Genomic DNA, 9,383 nt, shown 5'->3' with positions numbered 1-9,383 from the left:
GTCGAGAATTGTGAAAATATGTTAGGATTGTTCATCAAATGATTAAAAATTTTAAATTTATTACTATAGGTGATGCTCTGGTCATTGGGTCCTGTAACGACTTTGCTGCCTGGTTTTTAAAGACAACATCAGCTGGTAAGTATAAATAATGTATTTATTTTACACATTACTTGAATTTTGGATACTCAGAAAGGGATCCTCTAGCAAGATTGTGGTTCAAAGTCAGATTCAAAGTCACACATTAGAGGTTAGGTCTGCTCAAGATATGACTCATCTTCACACTTGATTGATAGAACATAACACAGGATGCTACATACGCTTAGTAAGCTAGTGACAGAAATCTTTTCAGAAATAGGGGGTGGGAGAGGGGTGCAGAAATAATTAACACACTTGTATTAATTGATTGTTTCTCACTTTCTCTGCCATTATGGAGATGACTTCATCTAAAGACTGAAAGTGAAGAATCCCAGACTGAAAGTGAAGAATGCCAGACTGAAAGTGAAGAATCCCAGACTGAAAGTGAAGAATCCCAGACTGAAAGTGAAGAATTCAAGATTGAAAGTGAAGAATCCAAGATTGAAAGTGAAGAATGCCAATGTGATCATGTTTGGCATTGTCTTTCAAATGTGCTGACCTTGAAAACCATACAAAGACACGTTCACATGGTAAGTGGCAACAATTTGATGGACTAAGGCTGTGGATGCATCCTATTGGAGACACTTAGATGTTTTTTTTTAATTTTAGATGGTATTTCCCAATCATCTCATCTGAAAATGATGAATAAGACATTTAATGAAGATAAACTGTTATTTCTCCAACATAGGTGTGTCCGGTCCACGGCGTCATCCTTACTTGTGGGATATTCTCTTCCCCAACAGGAAATGGCAAAGAGCCCAGCAAAGCTGGTCATATGATCCCTCCTAGGCTCCGCCTACCCCAGTCATTCTCTTTGCCGTTGCACAGGCAACATCTCCACGGAGATGGCTAAGAGTTTTTTGGTGTTTAAATGTAGTTTTTATAAGTGTTTGTTATTTTAAAATAGTGCTGGTATGTACTATTTACTCTGAAACAGAAAAGAGAAGAAGATTTCTGTTTGTGAGAGGAAGATGATTTTAGCAAACGTTACTAAAATCGATTGCTGTTTCCACACAGGACTGTTGAGATGAAGTAACTTCAGTTGGGGGAAGCAGTTGGCAGACTTTTCTGCCTGAGGTATGATGGCCACATTTCTAACAGCCTTCCAGCATTAGCTGGAAGGCTGTCATTTTCCCTATGGGGACCGGTAAGCCATTTTCTTAGACTGAGTAAAAGAATAAAGGCTTTATAAGGGCTTAAAAAACTGGTAGACATTTTTCTGGGCTAAAACGATTACTTGCTAAGCATATTTGACAGATTATAGCGCTTTATAGTTATTATAATCTTGGGGATTGTTGTTAAAAAACGGCAGGCACTGTATGGACACCTTTTTCAGATGGGGGCCTTCTCTAGTCATAGGCAGAGCCTCATTTTCGCGCCACTAATGCGCAGTTGTTTTTGGAAGGCAAGGCATGCAGATGCATGTGTGAGGAGCTAAGATCCACTGAAAAAGCTTATAGAAGGCGTCATTTGGTATCGTATTCCCCCTCTGGGCTTGGTTGGGTCTCAGCAAAGCAGATTCCTGGGACTGTATAGGGGTTAAATGTAAAAACGGCTCCGGTTCCGTTATTTTAAGGGTTAAAGCTTTCAAATTTGGTGTGCAATACTTTTTAAGGCTTTAAGACACTGTGGTGAAATTTTGGTGAATTTTGAACAATTGCTTCATACTTTTTCGCATATTCAGTAATAAAGTGTGTTCTGTTTAAAATTTAAAGTGACAGTAACGGTTTTATTTTAAAACGTTTTTTGTGCTTTGTTGACAAGTTTAAGCCTGTTTAACATGTCTGAACCATCAGATAAACGATGTTCTATATGTATGAAAGCCAATGTGTCTCCCCATTTAAATATATGTGATAATTGTGACATGGTGTCCAAACAAAGTAGGGACAATGATGCCACAGATAATAATAGTGCCCAAGATGATTCTTCAGATGAGGGGAGTAAGCATGGTACTGCATCACCCCCTTCTGTGTCTACACCAGTTTTGCCCACACAAGAGGCCCCTAGTACATCTAGTGCGCCAATACTTATTACTATGCAACAATTAACGGCTGTTATGGATAATTCTATTGCAAATATTTTATCTAAAATGCCTACTTATCAAAGAAAGCGCGATTGCTCTGTTTTAAACACTGAAGAGCAAGAGGACGCTGATGATAACGCTTCTGACATACCCTCACACCAATCTGAAGGGGCCAGGAGGGAGGTTTTGTCTGAGGGAGAAATTTCAGATTCAGGAAAAAATTTCTCAACAAGCTGAACCTGATGTTGTAACATTTAAATTTAAATTAGAACATCTCCGCGCACTGCTTAAGGAGGTATTATCTACTCTGGATGATTGTGACAATTTGGTCATTCCAGAGAAATTATGTAAGATGGACAAGTTCCTAGAGGTTCCGGTGCCCCCCGATGTTTTTCCTATACCCAAGCGGGTGGCGGACATAGTAAACAAGGAATGGGAAAGGCCTGGCATACCTTTTGTGCCTCCCCCTATATTTAAGAAATTATTTCCTATAGTCGACCCCAGAAAGGACTTATGGCAGACAGTCCCTAAGGTCGAGGGGGCGGTCTCTACTCTAAACAAACGCACTACTATTCCCATAGAAGATAGTTGTGCTTTTAAAGATCCTATGGATAAAAAATTAGAGGTTTGCTTAAAAAAATGTTTGTTCAGCAAGGTTACCTTCTTCAACCAATTTCATGCATTGTTCCTGTCACTACGGCAGCGTGTTTCTGGTTCGAAGAACTAGAAAAGTCGCTCAATAAAGAATCTTCGTATGAGGAGGTTATGGACAGAGTTCATGCACTTAAATTGGCTAACTCTTTTATTCTAGATGCCGCTTTGCAATTAGCGAGATTAGCGGCGAAAAATCCAGGTTTTGCTATCGTGGCGCACAGAGCGCTCTGGCTAAAGTCTTGGTCAGCGGATGTGTCTTCCAAGACAAAATTGCTTAACATCCCTTTCAAGGGCAAAACACTGTTTGGTCCTGATTTGAAAGAGATTATTCAGATCTCACGGATGGAAAGTAAGCATAGAAAAAAGTTCTCTTTCCCCGTCAACAAGAGTTCCCTTCTTGGGAACAATAATAGACTCCTTAGAAATGAGGATTTTTCTGACGGAGGTCAGAAAATCAAAACTTCTAAGCTCTTGTCAAGTCCTTCATTCTGTTCTTCGTCCTTCCATAGCGCAGTGCATGGAAGTAATAGGATTGATGGTTGCAGCAATGGACATAGTTCCTTTTGCACGAATTCATCTAAGACCATTACAACTGTGCATGCTCAGACAGTGGAATGGGGATTATACAGACTTGTCTCCGACGATTCAAGTAGACCAAAGGACCAGAGATTCACTCCGTTGGTGGCTAATCCTGGACAACCTGTCACAGGGAATGAGCTTCCGCAGACCAGAGTGGGTCATTGTCACGACCGACGCCAGTCTGGTGGGCTGGGGCGCGGTCTGGGAACCCCTGAAAGCTCAGGGTCTATGGTCTCGGGAAGAACCTCTTCTCCCGATAAACATTCTGGAACTGAGAGCGATATTCAATGCTCTCAAAGCTTGGCCTCATCTAGCGGAGGCCAAATTCATAAGGTTTCAATCAGACAACATGACGACAGTTGCATATATCAACCATCAGGGGGGAACAAGGAGTTCCCTGGCGATGGAGGAAGTGACCAAGATAATTCAATGGGCGGAGGATCACTCCTGCCACTTGTCTGCAATCCACATCCCAGGAGTGGAAAATTGGGAAGCGGATTTTCTGAGTCGTCAGACATTCCATCCGGGGGAGTGGGAACTCCACCCGGAAATCTTTGCCCAAATAACTCAATTATGGGGCATTCCAGACATGGATCTGATGGCGTCTCGTCAGAACTTCAAGGTTCCTTGTTACGGGTCCAGATCCAGGGATCCCAAGGCGACTCTAGTAGATGCACTAGTAGCACCTTGGACCTTCAACCTAGCTTATGTTTTCCCACCGTTTCCTCTCATTCCCAGGCTGGTAGCCAGGATCAACCAGGAGAGGGCTTCGGTGATCTTGATAGCTCCTGCGTGGCCACGCAGGACTTGGTATGCAGACCTGGTGAATATGTCATCGGCTCCACCATGGAAGCTACCTTTGAGACAGGACCTTCTTGTTCAAGGTCCATTCGAACATCCGAATCTGGTTTCTCTCCAACTGACTGCTTGGAGATTGAACGCTTGATTTTATCAAAGCGTGGGTTTTCAGATTCTGTAATAGATACTCTGATTCAGGCTAGGAAGCCTGTAACTAGAAAAATTTACCATAAGATATGGAAAAAATATATCTATTGGTGTGAATCTAAAGGATTCCCATGGAACAAGATAAAAATTCCTAGGATTTTATCCTTTCTACAAGAGGGTTTGGAGAAGGGATTATCTGCAAGTTCTCTGAAGGGACAGATTTCTGCGTTATCTGTTTTACTTCACAAAAGGCTGGCAGCTGTGCCAGACGTTCAAGCGTTTGTTCAGGCTCTGGTTAGAATCAAGCCTGTTTACAGACCCTTGACTCCTCCCTGGAGTCTTAATCTAGTTCTTTCAGTTCTTCAAGGAGTTCCGTTTGAACCCTTACATTCCGTAGATATTAAGTTATTATCTTGGAAAGTTTTGTTTTTGGTTGCAATTTCTTCTGCTAGAAGAGTTTCAGAGTTATCTGCTCTGCAGTGTTCTCCGCCCTATCTGGTGTTCCATGCAGATAAGGTGGTTTTGCGTACTAAGCCTGGTTTTCTTCCGAAAGTTGTTTCCAACAAGAATATTAACCAGGAGATAGTTGTACCTTCTTTGTGCCCGAATCCAGTTTCAAAGAAGGAACGTTTGTTACACAATTTGGACGTAGTCCGTGCTCTAAAATTCTATTTAGAGGCCACTAAAGATTTCGGACAAACTTCTTCTTTGTCTGTTGTTTATTCTGGTAAAAGGAGAGGTCAAAAAGCAACTTCTACCTCTCTTTTCTTTTGGCTTAAAAGCATTATCCGTTTGGCTTATGAGACTGCCGGACGGCAGCCTCCTGAAAGAATCACAGCTCACTCCACTAGGGCTGTGGCTTCCACATGGGCCTTCAAGAACGAGGCTTCTGTTGACCAGATATGTAAGGCAGCGACTTGGTCTTCACTGCACACTTTTGCCAAATTTTACAAATTTGATACTTTTGCTTCTTCAGAGGCTATTTTTGGGAGAAAGGTTTTGCAAGCCGTGGTGCCTTCCATTTAGGTGACCTGATTTGCTCCCTCCCTTCATCCGTGTCCTAAAGCTTTGGTATTGGTACCCACAAGTAAGGATGACGCCGTGGACCGGACACACCTATGTTGGAGAAAACAGAATTTATGCTTACCTGATAAATTACTTTCTCCAACGGTGTGTCCGGTCCACGGCCCGCCCTGGTTTGTTTAATCAGGTCTGATGAATTATTTTCTCTAACTACAGTCACCACGGTATCATATGGTTTCTCCTATGCATATTTCCTCCTGTACGTCGGTCGAATGACTGGGGTAGGCGGAGCCTAGGAGGGATCATATGACCAGCTTTGCTGGGCTCTTTGCCATTTCCTGTTGGGGAAGAGAATATCCCACAAGTAAGGATGACGCCGTGGACCGGACACACCGTTGGAGAAAGTAATTTATCAGGTAAGCATAAATTCTGTTTTCTTTCATGTAATTAGCTATACTGGCACTATTTATTAATTTATTTATATATTTGCCATCTAAATTTTAACCCCTTTTTAACTCTTCAATTTTTTACAGACTGTGAATGACAGCATGAGCAAGAACAAAAAGCATTGGGAAGAAGCACTATGTGTCTACTGCTACACTGCCTTGAATGCACCCCATCCCGCCTGATCTTGAAAGTTAAGCAGGGCCAGGCCTGGTCAGTACCTGGATGGGAGGCAGCCTGGGAACACCAGGTGAGGTAGGCTTTTTTTTCATTTTTAAAGCAGTGAAACATGCATCTTATTTTCTGATACTAGCAATATTTATTGAAACAAATGTAGCTTGCAATTACTAAAAATTAGATGTCCATTGTATTAAAGATAATTATCTTTCTTTCATGTAATTAGCAAGAGTCCATGAGCTAGTGACGTATGGGATATACATAACTACCAGGAGGGGCAAAGTTTCCCAAACCTCAAAATGCCTATAAATACACCCCTCACCACACCCACAATTCAGTTTTACAAACTTTGCCTCCCATGGAGGTGGTGAAGTAAGTTTGTGCTAGATTCTACGTTGATATGTGCTTCGCAGCAGGCTGGAGCCCGATTTTCCTCTCAGAGTGCAGTGAATGTCAGAGGGATGTGAAGAGAGTATTGCCTATTTGAATACAATGGTCTTCCTCTAGGGGATCTATTTCATAGGTTCTCTGTTATCGGTCGTAGAGATTTCTTCTCCTACCTCCCTTTTCAGATCGACGATATACTCTTATCTACCATTACCTCTACTGATTCTCATTTCAGTACTGGTTTGGCTATCTACTATACGTAGATGAGTGTCTTAGGGTAAGTAAGTCTTATTTTATTTATGACCCTCTAAGCTATGGTTGGGCACTTTATATGTAAAGTTCTAAATATATGTGTTTAAACTTATATTTGCCATGATTCAGGATAATCAGTATTCCTTCATTCAGACTGTCAGTTTCATTATTTGGGATAATGCATATGAATAAATAAATTTTTTCTTACCTTAAAAATTTTCAATTTACTTTTTTCCCTGCGGGCTGTTAGGCTCGCAGGGGCAGAAAATGCTTCAATTTATTGCGTCATTCTTTGCGCGAACTTTTTTGGCGCAAAATTTTGTCATTTCCGGCGCCATAGTTGACGCCGGAAGTTTGTTCGTGGTTGCGTCATATTTTGACGTATGTGTGTCACAGACTTTTTTTGCGCCAAAAAATGTGGGCGTCATTTTTGACGTTAGAGGATGTTGCGGCATACTTGGTGCCAAAAAATGTGGGCGTCATTCTGATCTCCACCTTTTTCACATTATTTAAGTCTCACTTTTTTATTGCTTCTGGTTGCTAGAGGCTTGTTTATTTTGCATCTTTTCCCATTCCTGAAACTGTCATTTAAGGAATTTGATAATTTTGCTTTATATGTTGTTTTTTCTATTACATATTGCAAGATGTCACAACCTGACCCTGGATCAGAATCTACTTCTGGAAAGACGCTGCCTGATGCTGGTTCTACCAAAGTTAAGTGCATCTGTTGTAAACTTTTGGTAACTGTTCCTCCGGCTGTAGTTTGTGTTAGTTGTCATGATAAGCTTTCTAACGCAGATAGTGTCTCCATTAGTAATAATCCTTTACCTGTTGTTTTTCCTTCAACATCTAATGTTCAGGATGTTCCTGTTAATGTTAAAGAATTTGTTTCTAATTCTATTAGGAAGGCTCTGTCTGATATTCCTCCAGTAAACGTAAAAGGTCTTTTAAAACTTCTCATATTTCAGATGAATTTTAAAGTGACCGCCATCATTCTGACTTATCTATTTCTGATGAGGATCTATCTGGTTCAGAAGATTCTGTTTCAGATATTGACACTGATAAATCTTCATATTTATTTAAGATGGAGTTTATTCGTTCTTTACTTAAAGAAGTGTTGATTGCTTTAGATATGGAGGAGTCTAGTCCTCTTGATACTAAATCTACTAAGCGTTTAAATTCATTTTTTAAACCTCATGTAGTTATTCCAGAAGTTTTTCCAGTTCCTGATGCTATTTCAGAAGTAATTTCTAGGGAATGGAATAGTCTGGGTACTTCATTTACTCCTTCTCCAAGGTTTAATAAATTGTACCCTGTGCCATCTGATAGATTAGAATTTTGGGACAAAATCCCTAAAGTTGATGGGGCTATCTCTACTCTTGCTAAACGTACTACTATTCCTACAGCAGATAGTACTTCCTTTAAGGATCCTTTAGATAGGAAGCTTGAATCCTTTCTAAGGAGAGCTTATTTATGTTCAGGTAATCTTCTTAGACCTGCTATTTCTTTGGCTGATGTTGCTGCAGCTTCCACTTTCTGGTTGGAGGCTTTAGCGCAACAAGTGTCAGACCATAATGCTTATAGCATTGTTAAACTTCTTCAACATGCTAATAACTTTATTTGTGATGCCATTTTTGATATCATTAGAATTGATGTCAGGTATATGTCTTTAGCTATTTTAGCTAGAAGAGCTTTATGGCTGAAATCTTGGAATGCAGATATGACTTCTAAGTCAACTTTGCTTTCTCTTTCTTTCCAAGGTAATAAATTATTTGGTTCACAGTTGGATTCTATAATTTCAACTGTTACTGGGGGGAAAGAACTTTTTTGCCTCAGGTCAAAAAATCTAACGGTTCGTTCCTTTCATCAGAATAAGGAACAAAAGCCTGACCCTTCCCCTAAAGGAACAGTTTCCGTTTGGAAACCTTCTCCAGTCTGGAATAAATCCAAGCCTTTTAGAAAGTCAAAACCAGCTCCCAAATCCGCATGAAGGTGTGGCCCTCATTCCAGCACAGCTGGTAGGGGGCAGGTTACGATTTTTCAAAGATATTTGGATCAATTTGATTCACAGTCTTTGGATTCAGAACATTGTTTCACAAGGGTACAGAATAGGTTTCAAGGTAAGGCCGCCTGTGAGAAGATTTTTTCACTCACGCATTCCAGTAAACCCAGTGAAGGCTCAGGCGTTTCTGAAATGTGTTTCAGACCTAGAGTTGGCTGGGGTAATTGTGCCAGTTCCAGTTCTGGAACGGGGTCTGGTGTTTTACTCAAATCTCTTCATTGTACCAAAGAAGGAGAATTCCTTCAGACCAGATCTGGATCTAAAAATATTGAATTGTTATGTAAGGATACCAACATTCAAAATGGTGACTATAAGGACTATTCTGCCTTTTGTTCAGCAAGGGCATTATATGTCTACAATAGACTTACAGGATGCATATCTTCATATTCCAATTCATCCAGATCACTATCAGTTCCTGAGATTCTCTTTTCTAGACAAGCATTACCAGTTTGTTGCCCTTCCGTTTGGCCTAGCAACAGCTCCAAGGATCTTTTCAAAGGTTCTTGGTGCCCTTCTCTCTGTAATCAGAGAACAGGGTATTGCGGTATTTCCTTATTTGGGCGATATCTTGGTACTTGATCAGTCTTTACATTCTGCAGAATCTCATACAAATCAACTTGTGTTGTTTCTTCAAAGACATGGTTGGAGGATCAATTTACCAAAGAGTTAATTGATTCCTCAGACAAAGGTAACCTTTTTGGG

General features: G+C 40.6%; 1 pseudogene; it reads left to right on the top strand.

Annotated features, from left to right (window-relative positions):
* Window positions 1-5,946: 5,946 nt before the first annotated feature.
* LOC128651072 (uncharacterized) lies at window positions 5,947-6,065 on the top strand (annotated as a pseudogene).
* Window positions 6,066-9,383: the final 3,318 nt, after the last annotated feature.

The sequence above is a fragment of the Bombina bombina genome, chromosome 2, assembly GCF_027579735.1.
Source record: "Bombina bombina isolate aBomBom1 chromosome 2, aBomBom1.pri, whole genome shotgun sequence".
In the NCBI taxonomy this organism is placed as follows: Eukaryota; Metazoa; Chordata; class Amphibia; order Anura; family Bombinatoridae; genus Bombina; species Bombina bombina.
Note: the sequence above shows the minus strand (reverse complement) of the source record. Positions and strands in the feature narration are given on the sequence as shown.